Here is a 5980-nt window from a genome sequence, read left to right as displayed (position 1 = left end):
GTGTTCCATTAACTCTTCAGTGTTTACTGTGGTATCCCTTATGCTCATCAGAGGACAAAGTTTATTTCCTGCACACTTTCCTGGAGCTGATTGAAGAGTTCTTTTTTTGTTTCCTGATGCAACAGCCAATTTGTACTTCTAAAACAAATGTGGTTTAAACTTCCCATCCAAACAACACACAGTTTTTAATGAAATATTAACTCAGTCAGGAAACAAATAAGATAATCCATGACTACACAAACACAGAGCTCAATTGTCTCCTGACTCCTTGTAATTGGGCCAGAGATATCTGAATTGCAGGCAAATATTTGTCACCCTTCCTATTTTCAGTTCACAGTCCAATATTGAAAGTGGGGGCCATTCTTGAAGGTATTTGCAAAATACGTTGTGTGAAATTGTGCCTGCTACTGCGCTTATTCAATTTTAAAAAGAGAGATAGACTGTCTGATGGCTGTGGACCTGTCTATAATAGCTCCTGTCATTTGTGAACATCTGTCCTTGAAGCACCTAAGGAAGATGATATTTTTAGAGGAATTCATTCAAAGTTAGAGCAAAAGGAAACTCATTGTGCACTTCAGCAAATATTGTACAAGTTTGGTTTTAGGTAAGTTTTATCCTTATTTCTTTTTTCCTGCTGTAGCTGTCAAGTTATAAGGAAGGGAAGAAGAAAAAGGGAGAGAAAACAGTTATAATGAGAATATTCAGTGGTATGAAACCAAACCACTGAAGGGGTACAGCTTAAAATTATGTGAACTTAAGCACAAAATAAATACATAGGGCAAAATAAGAATGTCCCTTAAAAGTCTCATGGTCTTCCAGTGTTAAAAACTAAACAACTGAGATAAGAACCATCCCCTATTTTTGCTTAGCTTACAACCCTAATTCACAGGACTCTTTTAATTACGTGGCCTCACTTGAAGTCTGTGAAGTTATGTGAGTAAGTAGGGTTTAGTTAACTGAAAAGTCTGCAGAACTGCTCCCATCTCTGTTTAGTATACCTGAGCTGCTCATCGTTGGCTATCCCTTGATATGAGGATGATACCTGCTGGGGGGTGGGGGGATTACTGGTGAGTTTTAAGGCGGCTGTGGTGTCCAATCTGTGCTCTGCAAGTTTTCCCACAGATATCATGATAAGTGGTGCCTTGGGAAGTGGGGGGAGGGCCACAACTGTTGGCCAAGATGTTGTGCACTTTCCTTCCTTCTCTGTCATTTCTTGCCTTCCTGAGCAAAACAGTTCTCTTTGAAGTGGGCTTTAGTTTGATGTATGGTACAGCACCATTGAGACCTGTTACCAGACAGCACTTCCCAACTTGTAGGGTTGATGCCATCCTTCTTAAGTTATACAAGGTTCTTTGGGTGAATCTGATATCTTTTATTAGACCAGCTTAAATAGTTGGAAAAAAATTATTAAGCAAGCTTTCAGATTCAAAAACCCTTCATCAGGCTAAGGAAGTTTCAGCAGTTGAGTGTGCTCTTCCTGGATGGAATGAAAAGTAAAGAAGCCAGAAGCTGGGCTGCTCTGCATACAAGACAGGCAGTCAGTGAAAATGTAGATTGAGGAGTCAATGGGTGAGAGACAGTTGGGGGGGGAGGGGGGAGAGAGAGAGAAGGGGGATGAATAGTGATGAGATACCTAGGGAGTCAGATGTCAGGCAGGTTATAATGTGTCATAAATCCAATGTCTATATTTAGTCCATGATTTTTAGTATCCAGGAGGTTGATGAAGTGGAGTTCATAGGTTCATCTCTGGGAAGTGTTTTGTAAGTTTCCTTTGGGGATCAGGACTGAGAGATTGGAGAAAGAGTGGTTTTCTTGTGAGAAACGTGCCCCCACAGGTAATTGGGTATTCCTGTCTTTGATGGATTTCGGATGTGAGTTCATTCTGGTGCACAGTTGTTGTCTGGTCTCTCCTACGTATTTTCCATCTGGGCATTTGGTGCATTGAATGAGATATATTACATTTCTGGAGGTGCAGCTGTAAGACCTGGGAATGCTGATGGCTCTGTTGTGGGGTGTAGTGATTGTGGGCGTGGTAGAGATGTGTTGGCAGGTTTTGCATTTCTTGTCATGGCATGGTCCAGATCCATTTGGTGTGTTCTGGGCCTGGGGAAGTTTGCTTCTGGTGATGAGGTTCAGTGTTTGTTTGAAGGCTAGGATGGGTGGCTCTGGGAAGATCTCTTTAAGAATAGGGTTTCTTTCTAGTATGGGTTGCAGTTGTTTGAGGATTTTCCATACAGGTTCGAGGGAGGGGTGATATGTCATAACCAGTGGTGTGCAATTTGTCGGGGGAGGTTCTACTGTACTGCAGCAGTTCTTCACGTGGTATCGGAGTGGCTCTTTCAAACGTGCGATCTATCTCTCTGGAAGAGTGTCCTTGTTGGGAGAAAGCCTTTTTTAAGAATGGTGAGGTGGCAATCCTGGGCGTTCTCTTCACTGCAAATTCAGTGGTATCTGAGGGCTTGGGTGTATATCACAGCTTTCTTGGTGTGTTTAGGGTGATTGCTGGTTCTGTGCAGATATGTGTGTTGGTCTGTGGGTTTCTTGTATAACGTGGTCTGTACTTTATCATTCTGGATACTGATCATCGTGTCTAAAAAGGAGATATTGGTGCTGGAGTATTCTAGAGAAAGTTGGATGGAGGCATGGTGATTGCTGAATTTCTGATGGAACTCAGGCAGAGATTGTAGATTTTCAGTCCAAATGATGAAGATGTCATCAATATATCTAAAGTATAGCAAGTGTTTGATGGTGCAGTTCTTGAGGAAGTCTTCTTCCAGCTGGCTCATAAAAAGGTTGGCATACTGTGGGGCCAATGTGGTGTTCATTGCTGTTCCCACCTTCTTAAGGTATGCTTTCAGGGTGTTCTTATAGCACTTCCTCTGTCTTCTGCAGGTCCTCTTGCCATGACTAAGTTGAGAGAAAAGGACTTGCTTTGGCAGATGAGTCAGCCATCCTCACATAGCGACCAGCCCAGTGGAGCTGAAGTTTCATGATCTTTGCCTCAATCATGGTTATATTAGCTGCAGAGAGGATGCTGGCACTGGTGCAGTGATTTTCCCATCTAATGTAAAGGTTCTTCCGTAGGCAACGCTGATGTAACCATTCCAGATGCTTAAGATGGCTTTGATATGTCACCCACATCTCACACCCATAGGGGAGTATAGGGATAACCACTACGTTGTAGACCAAAATCTAAGTTTCCATCTGCAAATCTCAGTCAGCAAACACACAGCCAAGCAGCTTTCTGAAGGATACACTGGCACAGTGAATGCTATGATTGATTTCTACCTCAACACTGACTGACTGAGAGAGGTGACTGCCAAGATATGGGAAATGCTCAATGTATTCCAGGGGTTTTCCACCAATGTAGTTTGGGGGGTGAGGGGAGGAGGATAGCTTGTGATGGGGCAGGCTGATGAAGCACCTTGGTCTTCACAATGTCAAGAGTGCATCCCAGGCTGTGATAAGTACCTGAGAAAAGGTCAAGAGTGGACTGCAGATCGGTCTTAGTGTGCACGAGAATAACAGAGTCATCAGCCTAGTGAAGGTCAGTGATGCCAGTCTTGGTAACTTTCCTTTTGCTGTGAAGGCATCACAGGTTGAAAAGCTGACTGTCCATTTGATACTCAACCCAAATTCCAGGAGGAAGGAAGTTACGGATGAGAATCAAAATCACAGCAAGATAGATGGAAAAAAGGGTTGGGGCGATGACGTAGCCCTGCTTGACCCAAGTAAAATGGTAAATGGGTCCATCTCTGATCCACTGCAAAGGACTGTGGTGATTATCCCATCATGGAGTAGCTTAAGGACCCTGATGAACTTCAATGGGCAACCAAGCCTAGCCAGCACCGTCCATAAGGCTTCACAATTAATGGAGTCAAAGGCCTTGGTTAGGACAATTAATGCCTTAAACAGCTCCAGACTGCAGATCGCGGCTCTGCCCTGGCTCTGGACCATGCTGTGACTACCGCAAGACCTTAGCCCAGCTCTGGAGCAGCTCCCCTCCCTGCTACGTGCCCTGTCAGCAGGGGCAGCACTGGCGGGGGAGGGCTTGGAGGGGCTATAGCCACCCCAAAATTCCCCATGGTTACCCCTCCCAGTGGTCCTCTGCTGCTGCCCACCCCACACAGGTGGTGGCAGCTGATCCTGTCCAGCTCCCACCTATAGTACAGTCTCCCCTCAGCCCCACCACCAGGAAGAGGCTGGCACTGCTGCTCCCTGCCAGTGCTGCTGGGGATAATCTCCATGGAAACCCCAGTCTCCTGCTATCACAGCATAGCTGCTGCTGGGGTCTCAATGGAAACTTGTCCCAGCCATACAGGCAGAGGCTGCTGGGAAATGAAGTCCACTGTTGGCTGGATCTGACCTGTGAGCCAGACTTTTCCCACCCCTGGTCTAAAGTCATACTGGTATTCTGAAAAGACATCTTCAGCAAGGGGGAGGAGGTGAGTCAAAGGGATGTGAATAAGAATATTCCCAGCAATAGAGAAAGTACTGTCTCAGCATTTCCCACACACTGATTTGTCCCCTTTCTTGAAGATGGTCACAATGTTGTCATTTTTAAGCCACCTGGAACTTCCTTGTTAATCCATATTTTGATGAGAAGTTGGTGAAATATTTGCATTAGTACTGTTCTACCAGCTTTGAAGACTCTGTGGGGATGCCATCCAGGCCTGCCACCTTATTGTTCTTGGTCTGAGTGATGGCACACCAGATTTCCTTGAAGGATGGAGGGGCAGCAAGAGGTTCTATTACTGAGTGTTGATAGATGGATTTGATGGTGGCAGCTGGCACCTCAGATTCACAATTGAGTAGATCCTTGAAATGCTCCTTCCAGTGTTGCTTGATGGATGTACAATGTGTGATAAGGGTGGATCCATCCTGGGATCAAAAATGTTGCCTTGAAAACAGTATTTAAAGGTCTGGATTTTGGGAACTAGCTAATAGATATAGATATGTGTATTATAAGGGTTCAAGGTGGACAGCTGGGTCCTGAGTTTCACACACACAATTCCATATAGCCCTGAAAGCAGACAGGCTGTCTAACATAACGAGGATACATAGTCTAGAAAACAGCCTGGGAACCAAGAAAGTATGTACCATACTGTCCCATAACATGAGATAAGTGACACCAGCTACAAGGCCCCAAAGCAGAGGGGGAGCCTGAGTCCCAGTTCTTAGGGAACAGACCAAATTAGGAGAAGGCACGGAAGGCTACATGGACATGTGACCACAGAGACAACCAACCAGTGATATCCACAGATGAAGTGTCACCAGGAGTCATCAGAAGGGAAGGAGAATACAAAAGCAGAGACTTAAGAGTAATGAAGTGTCCCTCCCTCACTTTGGTTCTTCTTTTTCTTCCTTTCCATCCCTCCCCATTTCTCCTCTTTCTCTCCCCGAGAGGGGTCCTAATCCCCATTCCCATCCCCTGGGAAGGATCCCCAAGGTCACCATGGACTGAGGGCATATGACCAGCCTGTCTCATGCACCCCACTGGAGAGGGGATGTGGGCCTTGGCATCCCACCTCCAGAATGCTGACATGCCATGCTGACATCTGACACCTAAGAGACAGCTTCAGAGTGGAGCCTGCATCCTGACCAGATGTACTTTGACTCTGATGACAGCCCTAGAATTTGGTAGATATATAGAATTGTTTGATTGTTTGTATTATTTCTTTTCTGTTGTCAATGTGTATCAATAAATTTGCCTATTATCAAATGGAAAGGTTGTGGTTGGTCTGAGGATGGGTCCCCCTGCCCCGAACAAGGTATCTGGATCCTAAATCCAGAGCCAAAAGCAAAGTGGTTGGGCCATTGGAACATGGCCCATGGATGGTTTTTATTGCTTGAAAGAAGCTTCTCATGTCAAGTTGGTCAGCAAAACTCTGGATCCTCATGGCCTTCACTTGCCACTTCTGGTCTTTGATGTCCCATGGCCTCCTCTGAACTGCAGCTTTGACCTGGTGGTAAGCCTCTT

General features: G+C 45.3%; 1 long non-coding RNA gene across 1 annotated transcript; it reads left to right on the top strand.

Annotated features, from left to right (window-relative positions):
* Window positions 1-340: 340 nt before the first annotated feature.
* LOC149868344 (uncharacterized) lies at window positions 341-5728 on the top strand. The gene is made up of 2 exons (XR_016440973.1): window positions 341-604; window positions 5440-5728. It is a non-coding gene; the product is annotated as an uncharacterized LOC149868344 (long non-coding RNA).
* Window positions 5729-5980: the final 252 nt, after the last annotated feature.

The sequence above is a fragment of the Crocodylus siamensis genome, chromosome 3 (assembly GCF_052110815.1).
Source record: "Crocodylus siamensis isolate JL-2025a chromosome 3, ASM5211081v1, whole genome shotgun sequence".
Classification (NCBI taxonomy): Eukaryota; Metazoa; Chordata; order Crocodylia; family Crocodylidae; genus Crocodylus; species Crocodylus siamensis.
The sequence above is the reverse complement of the archived record's forward strand: the minus strand, read 5'-3'. Positions and strand labels throughout refer to the sequence as shown.